We start from the raw sequence: 22,216 nt of genomic DNA on the forward strand, positions 1-22,216 counted from the left end.
ATGGGAGAGCGGTGGCGGGGCGGGGCCGGCGGCGGCGCGGGCCAACGGGAGCGCCGCAGACGGGTCGCGCTCGGCCAATGGGGCGGCGCCCCCGCCCCCGCCCGGAGCCCGCGGCGGGTCCCGGGGGGGGCCGGGGAACAGGGAGCAGGGAACGGCGGGGGCGGACGGGCTGTCCCGGGGGTGGGAGGAAGGGACGCACCATCGTTTCCTTCCTCGCACGCAGGGGCCGCGGCAGCGCGCCCGCCCCGGGAAGCGAGGTGAAGGCGTTTTCCCAGGAGCGCTTCACTCGTCCCTGCTCTGGCCCAGCAATCCCTCGCCAGGGCGCAGTGGGACTCCTGTCCTTAGGGGTGCGGCAGGGGGCCCTCAGGCAGGGCCGAGAGGTGTTCTTGAAGCGAAGGCGTCCTTGTAGGTGTTGGGTTTGCAGCCAGGTCCAGAGCGAGGAGCCTCACGAGCGTTCTCTGGGCCCCAAGAGCGCTTCTTCCTCCAGGAGGGAGCGGAGGGCAGTGGGCTGTGTCAGACTCCCTCCTTTGCCATTAAAGAGAAGGCCCAGGCCTTTGTTTCTATACCATTACTGTATTTATAGAGTTTTTGACTGTTACCAACATCTCTGGGGTTTGGGGGTTTTTTGGGGGTTTTGCGGGTGTTTGGATTGTAGTCCTTGATGTTTTTTCAGAACTCTGCCCATCTGGCCTACCTTCCCCTTTCTGTATGCTTCCTTCTTGTTTCCCGTCAAATTAAACTCACACTTTATCTAAATTATTGACTTATTATTCTTTCTTCCTATGCACTAGGTTAGCTGAGATTTGGTGGATATCATTCCTTTGAAGAATGCTGAGCTTCCTACTTGCCTTTTTTCCTGCCAGACTATTCCTATGTTATCCAGCATAACACTTGTCCAATTCCCTCATCCTAGAGATTGGTTATGTTTGCTTTTCTCTGTCCTTCTGTTTGCATGGACCACCGAATGTGAAGTTATCACCCTTACCCAAGTTTCTTCACAGGTTCCTGTCACAAGTGTTCATATGTGCCTCTTGGAGCCGTGCAGGGAAGCACTCCCATTCTAGGTGGTTTCTCCATCTTCCATGTCAAAGTTTGTCACCAGTGTTCTGGGAAGCGTCTCTTGTTGTGGTTCTTCCTGCGCAACCACGTGTCCAATTGCCGTGAGCTTGGGTGATTCTGCTACCTGTTTGGAGAAAGCTCCTCTCTCCCATGAGTTGGGGTTTGTGGAAGGTCCTTACCAGGACAGGGCTTGGCTTCTTTCCTCTTGTCATTCTCAAGGGCTTCTCTTTGAGCAGCCCTCACTCCCTTCGCACGTTCAATTTCAGAACTGGTGGATAAAAAACAAGGCCATCTCTCTTCCTCCCCCATTGCCTCCTTGAACAAGGCTTTTCTGTTTTTATTCCACTTACATGGGTTAATGTCTCTTTTGCCCAATTGTAACAATTAGAAGGTACTATTTTATTTATTTTAGTCTATGTAGCTGTTTTTGAATTGGAGGGAATGTTTTGTTTTTTGGGTTTTTTTTTTTTTTAATATAATGGAAGTAAGCAAATTAAATCTGGTACTAGAAGAAGGCAAAGACCCACATCAGACTCAGATCAGTATTGTGGTGAAGCACTAGGATTTTAACCATGGGCATATTCTGACTGCACAGCTGCTTCAACGTAAGCATATGCTGAGGTTCTGTGCCGAATCAAAGCTTTAATTTCCTTCTCATTTCTTGTGGCCTGTTCTGCATTTTTAAGATGAGACAGAGTGTGAAATAAAACAGTCAGAAAAATAATTTCTCTAGGGCATATTCTGTTTGATAATGTCATACCTGGAACTTCATCTGGGCTGTCAAAACAATGTCGCATGACAGTAAAACTGAGCACACTTCATATACATAAATCTTTCACAGTCTGTAACTAAGTATCAAGAATGAGCTGAAGGCTCCTGTAGCTGAGCTGTTCCACTGAGTGAGAAATAACGTGGCCATTAGAGAGCAGATTCCTGCCAGCTAGCGACTGCGGGTAACTTCGTGTGGAGGTGGCAATGAATGGATACAGGGATGTATATTTATGATGCATGCCATGGAGGGGCAGGGCCCCGATTTCAAAGATATGCAGGAGAAGGGGTTCTTCTCCTTGAACACTGTTGTCCACCATGGTTCATAAGGCCACCTTTCTGGTGGGAATCGCGGTTATATCAGCGATGCCCAGCAAGTTAGCGGTGATTTCCTCACACAAGGGAACAGCATTTCCAGTGGTCATGTGGGTCTGCTTCTTTTTGATGTCATCACTAACAACTGTAAGACAGCGAGCACGCTTTTAAAATTTACAGTTAGAAATCGTGCTCAAATGCATAACAAACCTCTCAGAAGCTGTGATGAGAACCAACTGTGTTAATTTCACGAAGCAATCCAACCAACAACCTGGTATTTAATAGAATCGCTTAGTATGACATAAAAATATAAATCAACTACAGAAGAACTACAGTTGACAAATTTCCTCCTTGAGCAGGCAAAAAGATGACATAAGAGGACTAGAGAGGTCAGCCTAAATCACAAGTGAAATAAAAAGCAAAGGAGAAGAGGACAAATCTCATGCTAGGGTATTCAAACACAAGTCATACCAAAAGTAAGCCCATGGAGAAATAGTTCTTACCCAGTGCCAAGGAGGCCTCAGCTGAAATACTGTGTTTGGTTTCATACAACATTTAAAAGAGGTTATAAAGATCAGAGTCTAACATCTTTGAAGTGGCAATGGTAAGGGTCTTAGAAAACATGGCCTACAAAAGAAGAACAAAGGAACTAGATTTGTTTAGACTAGAAAAGGGAAGAATGAATGAGGGGAACAGTACAAAGTTCTGGCAATAAATTCCTGTGGGTTCAGCTCTGTAATAGTCTTCAGAGGCCATAGGATCCCTGATGGTGGATGCTTTTAAAATTAAAATAAATTGGGGTCAACTGCCCTCTGGACAGTTGCCCAGGGCAGCAAAGCTGGAAGATCCTAAGTGGCATGCTGCCTTGCTGGGACAGGCTGGGACCTGCAACACTGGGAACAGAGCATCTGCAAGAAACAACCCAAACCTCTCCAGGGTCTCAGCAACAGCCAGCAGCTCTTGCTCCTCCTGAAGGCATGATAGACCCAGTCAGCTCCATGGTAGCATGTCACCTCTCTAAGCAGCAGCATGTGCTAGCCTCTGCTTAGCTTTGTTGTTGGGTTTCATGGCGAATCCAAGATTACAAATACAGGCAGGACAACACTCTGGGAGGCTACCAGGCACTAGGTGTCAGATCCTGTCGAGTGTTGTCTATGCTTGTCCCTGCAAGACCTTTCAGGTCTGTCCTAGCATTACATTCTTGTGAGCAGGGGTTTGACTGGAAGAGCACCATAACAAAAGGCCTCTCTGTAGGTCCTCATCTTTGTGTTGCCTGAGGTCAAATGGCATAGGGAACAATTCCTTTCACGCCAACAGTGTTGCAAGCAAATGCCGTTATTGGTAAAGTAAGATTGGACTCTTGTAAACAGCAACATTAAAAACGTGTTGCATTTTTGTGGTAGCTTTATGCATGTGAATATCAAATGCCATATAGTTGTTTACAGAATTCAAGTTTTAGGGGATGAATGCCCTACCTTAATTGTCAGGACTGAAGAAATAGTCCCTCATCAGGCAGAGCTCGTAGGGAAGGCATAAAAAGTCTAATTTATTGCATTCTTTCAATATGACTTCATTTTCGAGCATTTGGTGACAATCTGACCTAATATTGCAGTGATTCAGACAATAGAGCTGTTCTATTGTACTTTAATGACTGGAAATGTAATTTGCTTCCTGTTTAATATTTAAGCCAGCAATAATACCAAAAAGGCTTACTGCTCCTAAGAAAAGATGAAAGGGGCATAACTCTTAAGGTTTTTTTGTGTTCAAAATTTGACCTACTTTAAAAACACTAGAAACTCATGGGAATGGTCTTCAGAATTAAAAATACCAATATAAGATTGTTGCCTGGGAATTTTAAGATACATCACTTCCAGCTCATAGAAAAGCAGAATTTCCTTCCCAAGGGAAATCCAGATAATTCAAAATTAATTTTTGTCCCAAAATACTGAATTAACAGAGTTTTTTGACAGAAAAAATGAAGTTCGAAAAGAAAAAAAATAAATTCCAAACTTCAGAAATATTTAATTTGGATTTGATGACTCTCTTGAAATTTTTCAGTCTAGCTTAGCTGAAGAGCCATCTGTGCCTGTTCCAGCTGCTCCTAGTGACTCTCACATGACCAGTGCTCTGTAGTCTTGATTCACTGTACTCCTTGGAGAGAACAGCTCCATGGCCATTCCATCTTGCCCATACAGCTTTTCCATGGGGAGCAAGAAGGACAAGTTTCGGTGTAACACGCAGGGAAGACAACTGGCAAAGGCTGATCTGAGGAGGATAACAGGAATGTCCATTATCTGAACTGCTACAAAAGCGAGGTATATGGGGGCTCAGACTGGGATGCAGAGTCATGGAAATAAAGCAGCTCAAACGGAGAGCAGCACAACCTTTACATGGCGTGCAGTGGTGAATCTGCCCTACTGCTTCCCCCAGTAAAGGGTCATTTCCTTTCCATTTGGTTTTAATACACATCCCATAATATTTTTTAGATGATCATATTTGGTAGCTCTGCCAAGCCTTTCCTTGTCCTCTGTCCCCTTGCTTCCTTCTCCCTTGGGAGACCGCATTCCTCCTTGTTTGGTCTCTTATTAAGGCTGGCTCCATTGCAGGACTCTGTGAGCTGAGTCCCACACCTACATGGAGAGGATACTTGAGATCCAAGGCTTCATGAAATTCCTCAGGGACAGAGCCATTTCCAATAATGAATGTATTACAAGTAGTTAGATGTATACTATTCAGCCACTGTCATACTTTCACTTGACAGATGGGTATGCTGGTCTCTGCATAAATTTACATTGGTAAATATATATTAAAACAAACAAACAAACAAAAAAACACAAAAAACCAAACAACCCAAATCACTATCACAAGTGATTCCACAGAAACATCTGTATTTTGCCAGGCCTGGATAAACTCCTCTAGAAGCACACACAAAAATTACAGGTGTCACTGAAAGGAGGACAGACAGGAGACAAATACTTTCCAGTGTTTTGTTTCTCTCAGTTTTATAAATAAGTGTGTGGCATCTCTTTTTAAGCCATGACATTTTGACAAACAATGATGCTTTGTGTTACCCTTGGGTGAGAAGAAATGTGAACAGAATAGTTTTGAGAAGTCTAAGAAGCAGCTTGGGAAGAATGACTGCTGTGAGCTATTCCCAGATCAGTCATTTACTTGCTCCATATATTTGGATAAGATACTTTGTCCTTATCTATATACCAAGGTTGTACTGCTTCAACTTTAGTTCAGTAAAGCTATACAAACTCCAGTATTAACATGACTATATTGGCATCCAAGTACTTTTATCAGAATAATAGGCTCATGTCGGGCAAATCTTACCACTGTAACACACCTTTGTACCACTGCAATTGCTGGCACAGCAGGGAGAACTGTTGTAACAAAAAGATAAAAATCTCACCCCTAAAAAAATCCTTCTACCTAATACTGAAGTGTGCACAGCCCACCTTTGCTGCCTCACTTTCCTCCATCTAGAAGAGGCTTCTATAGACCTTACCTCGCAGGGCTGATGAGCTTTAGTTCCTGTCTGCAGCAGGGCTTCGCTACGTCTGCGTGAAATGTGCCAAGGCTTATTTTTAGCCAGTGGCAGAGCTTTTTGAAGTCTCTGAACAGTGTTTGCAAGAGGTAGCTGTACCCCAAACCACGCCATTGCGGGGGGGCTCAGCTGGGCCTGCTTCCTTCTCCCGTGAAGACTCCACTTTGCAATGGACCCAGACTTTTCTGACAGCTATTTCATGACATATCGACTGCGCCATCCTCCCTGATATTTCACGCACTAATGTGGAACCCCGTCCTTTTTCCTCTGGACTCCGGGGACTGGCTTCTTTCTCCCAACACCATCAGCCCGACGAGCGAAGGTTAAATCAAGGAGGACAAAAATCTTTCACGTTCAAGGCGAAAATCCAGTCAGGCCGTTCTCCCTGCCGCCTTTCACCCGGCAGCTGAGGGCGGGAAAAGCCGAATCGAGCGGCTGCCATCTGTGGGAGGAAGGAGGGAGGACAGCGGAGCTTCCAGCCCTGCCAGCACCTGAGGGGAATTGGGCAATGTTGCGCTAATTGTTGGTGTAAATGACATCAGCGTTTGGCCTAGGATCAGTGGCTTCCCTCCGAATAATTTGGTAAGTACAAATATTAAAAATACTTGAAGTTAGACATTAACCAGATGAAATGTTTAGACAGCAATAGTAAAATGCATTTGATCAAGCTTTATGGACTGAAACTCAAACAGAGTTTTAGTTAGCAAAAAGAAAAAAAAATAAATAATGGGGATGCTGATGCAATTCCCAATTAATCAAAAAAGAAAAATTCAGAAGAAGCCGTTTTTTGGAATTAAAAATGTAATTTCCAGGACAGCTTTGGACTTGTTCACAAGGGATGTCCTAATCCACAAATCCATTCTGATGGCCCTTTTCCCACAGGCATTCGCTCTAAGTGCCAAGGCCACTGATATTTTCTCCAGGTTTGCTGTTCGTTTTGAAGCCATGGAGGAGGATACCCTACAGCAGGGTTCCTGCTTCATCTTGCCTGCTCAGCCCCTCATTGGCTCACTTGTCTGCTACACTGGATATGAGAGACTCAGATCCAACACTAGCAGGAAAATTTTGGATTACATAGGCCCTGAAAGATGCCTACACTGAATAGGAGACGTAGGAACGGGATCTTCTGGATTGTCAGGCTCTAAAGGTTTACATCCATATGTTTTCCAGGTATCTAATTAGGACGTAGTTAAACCGACCTTATTGGCATAAATCCCTCCCCACCTGCTTTCTTCCAAAAAGTATGGTGTTTAGGCAAAGTGCAGAGGCACCAGGACAGCCAGCCTGCCTGTTGGATGATAGCCTGGGTGCAGGAATCCCGTAGACTGGAGAACCCCCCACGGAATTTTAAGTGCTGGATCCTTCCGTGAGGTCTGCAATCCCAGTCACCTCCAAGAGCATGGAACTCCAGCCCAAAGCTGCTTGCTGGTGTCTAGAGGAGTGGGTCACATCTGGCTTGAATTTAGCATTTGCTCTTTGTTAGAGCTCTAAAGGCTGTTTAATTTATGCTCAGGCTGTGTGTGTGTGCGTGTGCGTATGTATGTATTCAGCAAGAGACAGCTGGTCCTACACAGGCAAGGTTGACTGTTACCCCTGAGGCAAGAGGCCCATGGAAAGCAGGGTGGCCAGTGTTTTATTATTGCCCTCTGCTATTCTTTGACCTCCACTTGATATATTTTTCCATAACCCTAGGCAGCGAGCTCTCGGTGGGGGGGAACTATCTGTTTGTTATTGTCTGCTGAATGAGGACCTCACTGTGGAACACAGCTTCTCAACACAGACAGCAGGCAATGTGGCCAGCATCTCTCTCAACTGGTCCATCATCACAGGCAAGGTGGGTATCACCTGAGCCAGGGGAAGCCTGCAATGGGAGTAAAATGCTGTTCCCTTACAATTGTGCCAACACCGGTGAAATATGAAGGCCATAATACACATGAAAGCACGAGTGATGCACATCTCAAGAAGCAATAACTAGATAGCAGCACGCAAAGGTGACCTGCAAACCTCTTGAGAAGGACAGTGGGGTAACAACGGCAATTATAGTCCAAAGTTACAGTGTGAGAAAATGCTGCTTCTAGGCATACCAGAGGCACATACTAGGCACTGGTGTTGCCCTTTCAGTTGCATTTGTTGCTGAAAAGTGAGTGATGTCAGCACATCGAGGGAACTTCCAGGAGATTGTATCTGCATTTCTGACCCTCTAATATCCCTTTGTCATGCAGAAGAAATGAAATTTTGCCTTGCCTGTGGTATCTGATATGTGACAATGCCCACCGGATATCAAAGGAGGCACAGCTAGAGTGGTTGCAACTGCAGCATTAGGGGTAAATGAAACAAAGCTGTACCAAAATGAAGTTGAGAAACCATTAGCTCAGAGTAAACATAACCTGAAGAGGCCAGGGTATTCCCTGATTCCCGGGGAATAGCATCCATCATTTTGCCATGAAACTGCTTTAGAATGCAAGTCTTTCCTAGGGAAGCACTGAAAGCATGAGCTGAACGTACCTGATGCAGTATTGCCTGACTGCTTCTGTGGCCTCTGAGGCTTTAGCTTGGGGGGAATTACAAGCATTGAGTTCCTCTCCAGGGGACATTAACTCTGGAACATAATGCTAGGCATTAAATTACAAAGCATATAATCATTGCACTGCTAATCAACTCATGCTCATACTAGAATTTTTACTTATTCCTTACACCTTGCCACATCCCAGAAGCTCATGTTGCTTTCTACTCAACTGTCCAATTTGGACTGACAATACACGAGCCTTGTCTGAGTGGTGTCAGGACAAAAGTGTTTGGCATTCTGAAAACTGAAAGTAAAGAGATTAAATGAACCTGACTGTAAAAATAGACCACGTGACTTAGTGACCTCAAGATTGTATTTATTTTCACGTTTTTGGAAAAAATATATCTTTAAGATTAGAGTCAACACAATCAATGTCAAATCTGCTGCACTGTCAAGACAAAAATCTAAGAGGCTTTTTAAAGGGACTGTGTCTAGCTGCCTGTGAATTTCGTGGTGATGAAGCACCCTGATAGTACAGAACATTGTTCAAGAGGCTGGGAACCAGGACTGCTTGTCAAGAATGCAGGTACTGCTTGTTTGTGCTACGTACTTGCTCAGGGTTTTTGGACAAATTATTTATTTGTTGTGTCTTTCATTGCCCCCCGCTCCGTCCCCAAGAGAAAGTAGTAACAACAATATTCCTAACTTCTACACAAAAAAATTAAAAGCATAAAGGAAGCAAAGTAGAGTTATTACTCATAATATCTACTATCATTAATCTTGGATAATGGGTAAGGACAATTAGTGGTATAGTGGACATTACTTCACTAGCAGTAATGGAGTCAGATTGTACTGTGTTAAGGTTAGAGATCTATAAAAATGTTAACTTTCTTACTGCCTCCAAAACTAAGCTTGTCTCTCAAGTGCAGCTGACAGCACTTGCTGTTATCTAGTGACAATGCTGAAGTAACAAGTCTCAACGCTGGCTTGCTCCCTCATTTCTGTTCACGTTAGGTTAGGACTTAGAGGGTTGCAGGACACTGTGTTGCCTGATTGCTGAATGATGTCATCCCCAATCACTTATGTGTCATGTTTCTGGGGCACCGAATCATTTCCCTTTTTGTGCTCTTTCTGATGAAGAGGAACTGGAACTAAACACTTCTGCCTTTCAAAGCCCCTGGATAGTAGTATCTGGCATGGGAGCCAGTTATATTGAGCAGACTGTGCTGGAACTTCACATTTCAACCAGAAACACTTAGAAATTATGGTGCTTGCATCCCATCTAGTGGAGGGATCAGATGAATTCATCAGCTGCTTGTTGCTAAGTAAGCACATAACTTCTGCTGGTGAGTGTAGGAGCAGAGCTATCATCCTCGTCAGGATGCAAGCAGTTCACACAGCCCGCTCACAGTGGGGATTCACCCCATACAGAATGAATTGGGTGCATTTCTTGACAAAATTAAGTCTGAAAGTTTACCCTGATGTCAGGCATTTGCACTAGGAAGGAACAACTGGCTACCTTTAACTGTGGGCAACAGCTTTGCTGCTCCAGGGCATCAGCGTGAGAACCAGCTGTAATTTCTGAGTTGCTGCCAATGATTAAAATTAATTAGCCATTTTGAGGCTAACAAACACTTTGCAATTCCCTCTGAATCCCCCTACAACCCCATAAGGATCATGATCCAACTTAAAAGAACTTTTCATCTACTTCATAGGCAGAATGGGGAGTGAGATATCCTTTCTTCCCCTATGGAAGAGGCTGCAGAGCCAAAACCTGTTCAGTTGTCCTTACCCAAAAGAAGGCACTGTTCCCCAGCAGTCAGGTGAGCAGGGGTCAGGTGAGCAGGGCATGCCACAAACCACCCTAGTGACAGTAGACTGAACCATCTGTACAGATTATTTTGACTCACACAGAAGTAATCGGGGGGTGGCTTCTGATAGGTTTGAAAATGAGCTTGAGTGGCTCCTTCTTGAGAAGAGTTCATTCTGCCAGCCCCTGAGCCTCATTCCCCGCTGACCCCCTGCAGCTGCACAGTGCAGAGCTCAGCTGTCTGCCACCAGGCAGACATCTGCTGTTGGTGCCACGTGCAGGCATTTCCCACCCTGCATCTCAGCATCTGGGAATCTCAAGTGCTAGGGCAAAAGAGTTATTCCCAAACAGGGGAAGGCTGCTGCTTCCCGCTCTGTTACTGCTTTAATAGAGTCTATCAGGCCGCCTCTCCTTAAAAAAAAAAGGAAAAAAAAAAAAAAAAAAGAAAGAAAAGGAAGTGATCCAGATTTACAGCCAGCAGTTTCTTACAACCGTGAGTCTTGCTGGTACACAGAGGAAGCCTGTGGACACGGAACAGTCTGGGTGCAAGTGAGCACAGGAGGTAGGTGAGCATACCACCCTCCTGACACCTTACCCACTGCCAACTGGTGAAAGCCTGTTTCGTAGATCAAGCACAGATTTCAGCTAAAAGAATTTCTGATGCATAATGGGTGTTAGAAGGGGGTTGTTCATTCCTCCTCATTTTCAATCTTCATATTTAGTGATCACGTGCATGTTAAAATGCTGTTTCTCTAGTCAACAAAGATTCAATGCCTTCTCTTACCTGGCAGTGCCTCCAGCCTTTGCACAAACAGATGCAAATCACGTTTTTGTAGTAAGAAAATTCTGTTCGAAGTGCACTAGATGGCAGTGTTCCTTTTGAATCACTGCAGAGCCACTGCTCCACCATGATCACCTCATTCAGAAAGCAAGGCCCCAACAAGTGTTGACATTGTCATTCCCAGGGTATTCTTCCAAATTTTGGGGTTCCAAACTCGATGTCTTTCGAAGGTGAAAAACTGCATCCTGGCTCTTTGAGTGCCTTCTGCCATTGCCTCTTAGGAAGGTTTTGTGTTCAGCTGTTGCTTCTTGCTGTTGAGCCCTCAGAGGTACCCCAAAGTGTAGTTGTGTTCCTGCACACTGGGGCTTTAGCTCATATATACCTTAATCTTATTCAAAATGAGTTTAAACAGTAAGTTTTTCAGCAATTTCCCAGTACAAGCTTTGATCTGTTGTCTGTATTGCACTACAGATTCTCTTTGTAAGAGAAGGTCCTTTGTTGAAGTATTAATATGAATTTGAAACTTTTGAGTAACACATGGGTTTCCAATGTGAAGCCAAGGAGATATTAACTGGGAGGTGCTGGAATGCTTTGAATCAGCACACCTTACCAAGGGAAAACTACATCCAACTTCAGATTGGGAGAGGAGTGAGGAATTTTGACGGCCTTGTGTTTGAGCTTGCTCTGTCCACTCACAAGTCGTCAAGAGATACATTAGGATTGTTCACATCTGGTGATAAATTTAACTTCAACCAGCTCTCTCAACAGTGCTGGTCTGCTCCCTTTTGTCCTCAAAGTAAGGCTCCAACTGATTTGGCAACTGTGCTTTTAGGAGAGAAAGCAACTGTAAAGGGAGCTGCACTCTTGAGCTGAGGTTGAAGGGATGATGAGGGTTGAGAGCAGCTCAGAGAAAGAAAAGAGGTAAAGACCAAAGCAGTGCTCAAACTGTGTTGGTTGACTTCTAACTCCTCATAACACAGGAATGCAAGAAGGCGATCATTCAGAAGGAAAGTCTGATGGTAGGGTTAAACAGATCCCGAATAGCTGAAGGACAGAAATCTTGTTACCATCGACTGCTGTAAAGTGGAAAGTAGAGCAGCTTCCCTGGTAGTGAATTCCTGGGAACCCCCAGCATTGCACTGATATGTATGGCAGAGCTACATCTCCCATTTGGTGCCTGCTCTTGGCCCATTCCTGCACACACTGGAGGAAGACAGGAAATTAATCCAGTCTTTATCCCTCAACCAGCCTATGGAGACAACATAAGCCGTTTCCTTTCCAGTAGACCTGAGCTGAATCCCAGGCCCTTTTGCCTACAGGAGGAAAACTGGTCTGGTGTAGCTTTCACCCTGGCTCTGGTCTCAGAGTTCAGTCCAGGCAATTATGTGTAAGTGGAGGATACGAAGACTCTTTTTTTGTTGTTGTTTTTTTAAAAAAATAATAATAATAATTAAGAAAAAATAGTGTTTTCTGTTTAAATGCCACTCCACTGACCACTTGGATGGAAACCCACGAAAGCTTTTTGGGTACCATGCATTGCCACCAACGCTGTACAACACGTCAGATGACCTGTCTGGACTGCAGCCCTTGGGAGATTGTAATCTACATCCTGATGGCACACCTTGGCAGCAAGCTGTGGTGTCCTGCTGGTGGCAGAAGCACCAGCCCCTGCGGGGTAGTTTGGTGGCAGACATGGCTTTGTGTCCAAGAGAGGGCAGCATTCTCCCTCCACTGGGAAGGCAGGGGAGGAGGGAGCTGCCTGACCACACGTCTCTTTCTAGGAAAATACGTGCTTTGTCAGATGGCATTTCAGAACAGACTTTCAGTTTAAGACTTTGTGCATCTGTTTAGGGAGATAACAACTGATTTTACACCTTAGAGTTGCTAGGGAAAATTTATCACACACCTGTAAGTAAAATCCGGGCCAATTCCTGGTGTGCCATCCTCAGTGGCCGTTCCTGCCTTTATTCCAGCAAGAAGGTGTGGCAGTCTCCTGGTAACCAGCATCCCTCCACAGGTGGTGTCACAATGGGAAAGGCAACTGCTTCTCTATTTCAGAATGCAGAGCTTTATACTGCAAGGTGGTGGTGGAGGAGGGCAGGTGGAAGAGAAGAACAAGTGGGTGGATGCCTACCTACACTTTTGTTACTGTTCTGTATTTGTGCATAGGTTATACCAAAACTGGGCCTCAGAAAGAGAAGCCAGTAAACATAACAGGAGACTCCAGCTCTTATCAGTGGCTTGCATACTAAATGGGGTCCTCTGTTTCTTAGAGCTGCATCTCCTCCAGTTACCTGCATAATCCACCCAGGTGGATGCCTGTGGAAGCCCACACTGATGCTCATAGTCTCTGTACATCTGGCAGCCTTCAAGCACTGAGCTCCTGATGATCTCAGTGGAGTTGTGGTGCAGCTAAGAAAAATCCAGCCTGTGCTGCAGCAAGGGAGAAAAATACACAAAAGCCTTTCCTTTACAGGTTCCTTCTTCAACAGGTGAGAAGGAAAGAGAAAATGTAAGTAGCTACACTGCTGCACCACTCCCTGAAGTGGACTGATCACAGAAGGGCTCTCCATCACTAGCATACTTGGGAAAAGAAATGTTCCACCAGCATTTAATTTCAGAGCTGCATTTCAGAGCTCCTGTGGTATGCTTCTTATTGGCCTAATTAACAAGCTTGAAAGACTAGGAGTCACAAGGTTCATATGTAAAACAGATGGTAGACAGGACATCAATAAAGCTCTTTTAGATTATGCTGGAAAAAAAAGCAGAAGCTTTTCCTTGAAATAGTTTCAAGGAAATGGCATTTGATTTACAGCCCTAATGTGGCATGTTATGTATACTGTTGCAAACCTTTGTGAGTGTGAGCTTCTCCCTGAAGATGAGTTTAACTGCAGCAGTGGATGAGGGTGGCTTGGATGTAGTGCTTAGAACATTGAGTCATTGTTCAAGAGAGGCAAGTCTTACTGCGATCTCTGCTATTGACCTGACACGCAGCACTTCACCCCACCCTGCTGCCAGCCTATTTTAAAAATAGGAATTACCTCCTTTGTATTATGCTTTGAGATCCTTTTAAGCTACATATGATTAATTATCCTAACAGAGAAGAAAATGGAGGGTTGTTAGAAGTTCAAATCCTTCAGTTTCTGAGTACTGCTATATTTAAGTTGGCAAGTGTTTTCACCATTTTGATTAGAATAATTTCAAAGAAAAGGCAGGATGAGCCACTCTGCACCAATGCACTCAAACACTGCACAGTTGACAGAATCATCTCTGACTCAGTCCAATCCTTCCACAGAGCCACACGGAAGGACTTAAGCCCTGAATATACACGTGAGAGTCAACAAAACTGGCATTTGTCAGACTGTACTGGGAACATGTGGTTCCCAGTACAGTCCCCCAGTTTAGTTCATGCATTTAAGATCAGCAGAACTCATACCACCATGCAGGAGGACCCAAAGACAGCAGGAGGGATCCAAAGAGCAGTGAAAATATCTGATGTTGAGTAAAAATGCCCTAGCCACTAGATTGTGCCCAAAGGTGTCCTAGGTTACAATGTAAAATGTGCCCAAAGTATGTATTCTATCACCATCTACATGAAATGTTGTTGTGCACCACTGTTTCCCGTGCCCCCTCCCTCCAGACTATCTTCTGTTAATGGCCCATCAATACCGCCCTGCATGACTCATAGATAACCCTCCCCAGGAGCTATCTCTGTTTAATAGGCAATCAAGGACCCATTGCAAAACTGATAAAATGATATCAGTCCATTGTGAGATGCTCCGCCCAGGGGGAGGAGCCAAGCATTCCCACCTGGATATAATCGGGGCCTTGGGACAGCACAGGCAGCCTTACCCACTGGATTCCCAGAGGACAAGAGCTACCAGACCTTTCTGCAAGAACACTGCTTCAACAAGACCACTTCATCTGGACTGCCACCACCACGGTTTCAGGTTGTATTCTGACTCTGTCAGTAATCTTTTGTACTATTGCATGTGTTTTATTTTATTTTACTTTTTTTTCCTCTCCTATTAAATTGTTTTTTCTGACTTGGAGTCTCTCGCTGGTTTTGCCTTCAAGCCAGCACATATATTTTGGCGCCCAACGTGGGGCAGGAGGTACTGAGAGAAGTCAGAATTACAATTTTGTAGTGAGGAAAAAAGAAACAGCTGTCCGCTATGATGCTCAACATGCTTTCATATATCTTATACCTAGCTCTCTACATTTTCCCGCACATGGGGCAGTATTTGCCGGTCTTAATGCTCATGTGTAGACCAGGGTATGGTACCAGAATTGCTGTATTGGTCTATTATGTTTATTGTATGATAACCTCTGAGGCAATGAGCATCATTCGGAGTATATACTCTATTTTGTGTTCTTGTCCTGGTCCAGAATGCTACATCTGGGCTCTCAATAATCGCACCCAGCCCCTGTGGGGAGGGGTAAAGAATGATTTTTTCCAGTCTTTTAGGTATGGCACAGCAGTTTTCAAAAGTATTGAGTTCTCTCTAAGTGCCAAGGACAGCATAATATTGTTGTTAGTTCTGCTTTGCCTTCTCTGCACGGCCTGCACCATGCTCACCATGTTTAGAAATCAAACACTACATGGGGTGGTGCAGCGTCTCCTTGAGGAGGAGGGAAAAAGAAACAAATACAAAACAACGGCATCCGTGTCTACGCAAACTGTCGTAGAGGAAACAGGAACCGCATCTATGCAGACTGTCACAGAAGAGAAAAGAACCAAAAACAAAGCAACAGTTTCTGCATCTACTCAGACCATCACAGAAGAGAAAGGAACCAAAAACAAAGCAACAGTTTCTGCATCTACTCAGACCATCACAGAGAAGAAAGGAACCAAAAACAAAGCAACAGTGTCAGTGTCTACACAAGCTGTCACAGAGGAGAAAGAAACCAAAGGTGCCATCAGCATCTCCACACAAACTGTCACTGAAGCAGAACAACCTAAACCAGTGGCAGTTGCCCCTGTTCAGAAGAAGAAATCAAAGAGCAAATCAGTCCGCATAATGACTGATGAGGATGTGGCAGGACCTTCACACTCAGCAGAAGAGACAGAGCCAGAGATCATCACCCGCTCTCTATCCCTGGGTGAACTGCGTGACCTGCGGAGGGAATTCACCCGCCAGACAAACGAGTCCATCCTGACCTGGCTGCTCCGCATCTGGGACGCTGCAGCCAATGACACCATTCTGGATGGAAGTGAGGCCAGGCAACTGGGATCGCTGTCTCGGGATGTGGTCATTGACCAGGGGATCGGGAGAACCCAACAAACTCTCAGCCTCTGGCGGCGACTGCTAACAAGTGTGAGGGACAGATACCTTTGTAAAGAAGACCTCCAGGTGCACCAAGGAAAATGGAGCACAATGGAACAAGGTACCCGATGCCTGAGGGAATTGGCTGTGCTAGAGATCATTTTCTCAGAAGACGAGAGATTTCCTAAAAGCCCAGATGATGTCCAGTGCACATCGCAGATGTGGTTGAGATTTGCACGGCTTGGACCAGAGATGTACTCCCGTTACCTGGCAACGCTGCAATGGAGGGAAGGTGAGGACAAGGTGGGCGTCTTGGTCAATAAACTAAGAATTTACGAGGATACTGTCACCGCCCCATTTCGTACCCATGTCTCATCCGTGGAAACAAGGCTGGCTGAGCAAGTCCGGAGCTTGATTGAAGAGGGCCATCAGAAACTAAAAAAGGAACTTAAGGAAGAAATTTACCACATCTCGCCAGAACCAACAAGAGTCTCTGCCATTAGGAGCAGGTACCCACCAGCCAGGGAGAGAGGATACACTCCACGGGGTAACCTCTGGTCTTTTCTTCGGGAACATGGAGAAGACATGAGGAATTGGGATGGAAAACCCACCTCCTCCTTAGCAGCCCGGGTACGTGAACTGAAGAGAGAGACACCTACCATGAAGAGCTCATCTAGAGCCAACACTGCTCCAGTCTCAAAGGCACAGAACCCCAGACAGTATAAGAAGAATGATATGACTGATCCACTTGAAGGGACCTCAGGAACATATTTACAGGAAGAAAGCAACGTGTACCATGACCAGGAATAGGGGGGCCCTGCCTCTAGCCAGGTAGAGGAAAGGGACAATCGGATCTATTGGACTGTGTGGATCCGATGGCCTGGCACATCTGACCCACAAAAATATACGGCTTTGGTTGACACTGGTGCCCAATGTACCCTGATGCCATCAAGGTATGTAGGAACAGAATCCATTTCTATTTCTGGAGTGACAGGAGGGTCCCAGCAGCTGACTGTATTAGAGGCCGAAGTGAGTTTAACCGGGAATGGGTGGCAAAAACACCCCATCGTGACTGGCCCAGAGGCCCCATGCATTCTTGGCATAGACTACCTCAGAAATGGATACTTCAAAGATCCAAAAGGATATCGCTGGGCTTTTGGGATAGCTGCTGTAGAGACAGAAGACATCAGACAACTGAGTACCTTGCCTGGTCTCTCAGATGACTCCTGTGCTGTGGGACTACTAAGAGTTGAAGAACAACAGGTACCAATCGCCACAACAACAGTACACCGACGGCAATACCGCACCGACAGAGACTCTGTGACTCCTATCCATGAGATGATTCGGAAACTGGAGAGCCAAGGGGTGGTCAGCAAGGCTCGTTCACCTTTCAACAGCCCTATATGGCCAGTGCGTAAGTCCAGTGGAGAATGGAGACTGACTGTGGATTACCGTGCTCTGAATGAAGTCACCCCACCACTAAGTGCTGCTGTGCCAGACATGTTGGAGCTTCAGTACGAGCTAGAGTCCAAGGCAGCAAAGTGGTATGCGACCATTGATATTGCCAATGCCTTCTTCTCCATTCCTTTGGCAGGAGAGTGCAGGGCCCAGTTTGCCTTCACCTAGAAGGGCGTACAGTACACCTGGAACCGACTGCCCCAGGGGTGGAAACACAGCCCCACCATCTGCCATGGACTGATCCAGACTGCACTGGAAAAAGGTGAGGCTCCTGAACATTTACAGTACATTGATGACATCATTGTATGGGGGAACACAGCAGGGGAAGTTTTTGAGAAAGGAGAAAAGATCATCCAGATTCTGCTGAAAGCTGGTTTTGCCATTAAGCGAAGTAAAGTGAAGGGACCGGCCCAAGAAATCCAGTTCCTGGGAGTAAAGTGGCAAGATGGACGGCGGCAGATTCCCACTGAGGTCATCAATAAGATCATCGCCATGTCCCCACCGACCAGCAAGAAGGAGACACAAGCTTTCCTAGGCGCCATAGGTTTCTGGAAGATGCACATTCCTGAGTACAGCCAGATTGTGAGCCCTCTCTACCTGGTCACCCGCAAGAAGAACGATTTCCACTGGGGCCCTGAACAGCAACAAGCCTTTGCCCAGATCAAGCAGGAGATCGCTCATGCGGTAGCCCTTGGCCCAGTGAGGACGGGACCAGAGGTGAAGAACGTGCTCTACTCAGCAGCCGGGAACAATGGCCTGTCTTGGAGTCTTTGGCAGAAGGTGCCTGGGGAGACTCGGGGCCGACCACTGGGATTCTGGAGCCGAAGCTATAGAGGATCTGAAGCCAACTACACTCCCACAGAGAAGGAAATCTTAGCCGCCTATGAAGGACTTCAAGCTGCCTCAGAAGTAATTGGCACTGAAACGCAGCTGCTTTTGGCACCTCGACTACCAGTGCTGGGATGGATGTTCAAGGGAAAGGTTCCTTCCACGCATCATGCCACTGACACCACATGGAGCAAATGGATTGCCCTCATCACACAGCGCGCCCGTATTGGAAACCCGAATCGCCCTGGAATTCTAGAAATTATAACTAACTGGCCTGAAGGTGAGACTTTTGGATTATCTTTTGAAGAAGAGGAAGAACAAGTGACACGTGCCGAGGAAGCCCCACCGTATAACGAGCTACCGGAGACTGAAAGACAATATGCCCTTTTCACTGATAGTTCCTGCCGAATTGTAGGCGCTAACCGGAAATGGAAGGCTGCAGTATGGAGCCCCACACGACGAGTTGCACAAGCTACTGAAGGACAAGATGGATCAAGTCAAATTGCAGAACTTAAAGCCATCCAGTTAGCTTTAGATATTGCCGAACGAGAGAAGTGGCCAAGACTCTATCTCTACACCGACTCGTGGATGGTAGCTAATGCTCTGTGGGGATGGCTGAACCGCTGGAAAAAGGCCAACTGGCAGCGCAGAGGGAAACCCATCTGGGCTGCTGAGATTTGGCAAGACATCGCCGCCCGAGTAGAGAAGCTGACCGTTAAGGTTCGACACGTGGACGCACATGTGTCCAAGAGTCAGGCTAATGAAGAGCATCACAACAACGAGCAGGTGGACAAAGCCGCCAAGGTGAAAATATCACAGGTGGATCTAGACTGGCAACACAAAGGAGAAGTATTCTTAGCCCGTTGGGCCCATGATGCGTCTGGTCATCAGGGGAGAGATGCAACATACCGATGGGCCCGTGACCGAGGGGTGGACCTTACTATGGACAACATCTCACAGGTCATCCACAACTGTGAGACCTGCGCTGCAATCAAACAGGCCAAGCGGGTAAAGCCTCTGTAGTACGGTGGACGATGGTTGAAGTACAGGTATGGGGAGGCCTGGCAGATTGACTACATCACCCTTCCCCAAACCCGCCAAGGCAAGCGCTATGTGCTAACTATGGTAGAAGCCACCACTGGATGGTTAGAGACCTACCCTGTACCTCATGCTACTGCTCGGAATACTATCTTAGGCCTTGAAAAGCAGGTCTTGTGGAGACATGGCACTCCTGAGAGAATCGAGTCAGACAATGGGACCCATTTCAAGAACGGCCTTATAAACACCTGGGCTAGAGAACATGGCATTGAATGGATATATCACATCCCTTATCATGCACCAGCTGCCGGGAAAGTTGAACGGTGCAATGGGTTACTTAAGACTACCCTGAAGGCGCTCGGTGGGGGGACTTTCAAAAATTGGGAACTGAACTTAGCAAAGGCCACCTGGATGGTCAACACTCGAGGGTCAATCAATCGAGCTGGTCCTGCCCAGTCTGAACCCTTGCACACAGTGGATGGAGATAAAGTCCCTGTGGTACACATGAAAGGCATCTTAGGAAAAACTGTTTGGATTAATCCCACATCAAGCAAAGGCAGACCCATCCGTGGGATTGTTTTTGCTCAAGGACCTGGTTCCACTTGGTGGGTAATGCAGAAAGATGGGGAAACCCGTTGTGTACCACAGGGAGACCTAATTTTAAGTGAGAACTGAGTGTAGGGTTTCATTCTGTATATGTGTATATTTATCTATCTAGCTGTAAGAATGTATTAATTTAGGTATAATGTAGATGGTCATAGAATAAGGGGTGGATTATGTCCTAGGTTACAATGTAAAATGTGCCCAAAGTATGTATTCTATCACCATCTACATGAAATGTTGTTGTGCACCACTGTTTCCCGTGCCCCCTCCCTCCAGGCTATCTTCTGTTAATGGCCCATCAATACCGTCCTGCATGACTCATAGATAACTCTCCCCAGGAGCTATCTCTGTTTAATAGGCAATCAAGGACCCATTGCAAAACTGATAAAATGATATCAGTCCATTGTGAGATGCTCCGCCCAGGGGGAGGAGCCAAGCATTCCCACCTGGATATAATCGGGGCCTTGGGACAGCACAGGCAGCCTTACCCACTGGATTCCCAGAGGACAAGAGCTACCAGACCTTTCTGCAAGAACACTGCTTCAACAAGACCACTTCATCTGGACTGCCACCACCACGGTTTCAGGTTGTATTCTGACTCTGTCAGTAATCTTTTGTACTATTGCATGTGTTTTATTTTATTTTACTTTTTTTTCCTCTCCTATTAAATTGTTTTTTCTGACTTGGAGTCTCTCGCTGGTTTTGCCTTCAAGCCAGCACAAAAGGCCAGGCACCAATTTGTTCTGTCTACTAGCTCTTACTGTCACATCCCCACCACAACCAGACATTTACAATTCCAATAGTGAACAAGTACTAGGATGTGAGCACATGCTGCACTTCCACTTTTATTTACTGGAACAGACATGTCTCTCAGCTTCACTGTCACTGTGACATTGGATGCTGGATTTAAGCATGAAGAGGAAATCTCTCTGGGACAACTGCAGTCACTCTATAACAAAACCCAGCATGGAAACCCAGTGGAAACCATGAAATGTGAGTTTAGCAAAAGCTTGATCTGATCTATTGACCAGGCCTATATAAGGAACAACTGGTAGCTGAAAAGCAACCAGGAGCATTCAGAGCTTGGTCTCATGAAAAGCTGAGTATGTGCAGAATAGTGCTGTTTCTGCAGCCTGTGCATGCTGGGGTCACAGAGGATGCTGGATGTGCTCTCTGTTCTGAGGGGAGAAAAGACCTCCCACTCAGCTGTCTGTCTTTACCTGAAGCTCTGACCCTGACTGATTTTCACAGAAAGATGGAAGAGGCATGCCACACCCAATAATTAACTTTTGTACCGGTTGTGCCAATGGTCAGAACAGAGGTCATCTGATATGCTTGTCTGCTGTGAAGCATTGAGACGTGAGGATTTGCGGCTCTCAGACCTGTTTCAGTGGGAAGCAAAGACGTCTGGTCTGCTAAAAGCAAATGGGATCAGTCGTTTTCCTGTATTTCTTAAATATGCTAAAGGGACCCAGCTCATTCAACCCGCAGGAAGGCCCATTAATATCCAATAAGCTTTTGGCAGAATACAGAGCAGCAGTAAAACACTTGCCAGAAGGATTGAAATGGAGACTTGAGACTAGGCAGATCCAGTAACAGGCTGGAGCACCTATAGTGGCAATTAGACAGAAGTGCATAGATGTAAAAATGCAATTCAATACTCCTGATCTCCTTTCCCATCATATACCCACCCTCCCCCGTTAACTAACACTGTAGGCCTCCTCACTTCCCTCCAAAAATCCATAGATCCCTTTAGCCCAGAGGATGTTCACAGTGCTGCTCATTCAAAGCCATGGGCTTGATAAACCCCTCCACAGACAAGTCCATCCTACTGCTTTTTTCACAGAGGGAACGAACAATGGGAACACATCCGCGTTCCTGCGTAGGTGACACCTGCACATCATGGTTTTCCAGACTTAGCTTTGCTTCTCTGTGTGCCTGATGGGAAGTACCTTAGTGCTGAGCTCCTCCCTCTCCCTGACTGGAGCTGAGGTAATAGGTACAAACCACTTAAACCTGGATTCCCCCACATCATGTACAACTACTGACCGTGGTCCTATGCTAGAGAGGCTCCCCTCAGGATGGATTAAGGGATGACAATTGCATGCTTATTGCTTTGACAGGCACAGAAACACACACCTGCAAGCAGCAGAGGATCTCAGAGCTATGCACATGTAAGATGGGTCCTGGCCTCTGCCACAACTCATTTGTCCCTCAGTAGAAACAGGGAGAC

The sequence above is a fragment of the Hirundo rustica genome, chromosome 2 (genome assembly GCF_015227805.2).
Source record: "Hirundo rustica isolate bHirRus1 chromosome 2, bHirRus1.pri.v3, whole genome shotgun sequence".
Classification (NCBI taxonomy): domain Eukaryota; kingdom Metazoa; phylum Chordata; class Aves; order Passeriformes; family Hirundinidae; genus Hirundo; species Hirundo rustica.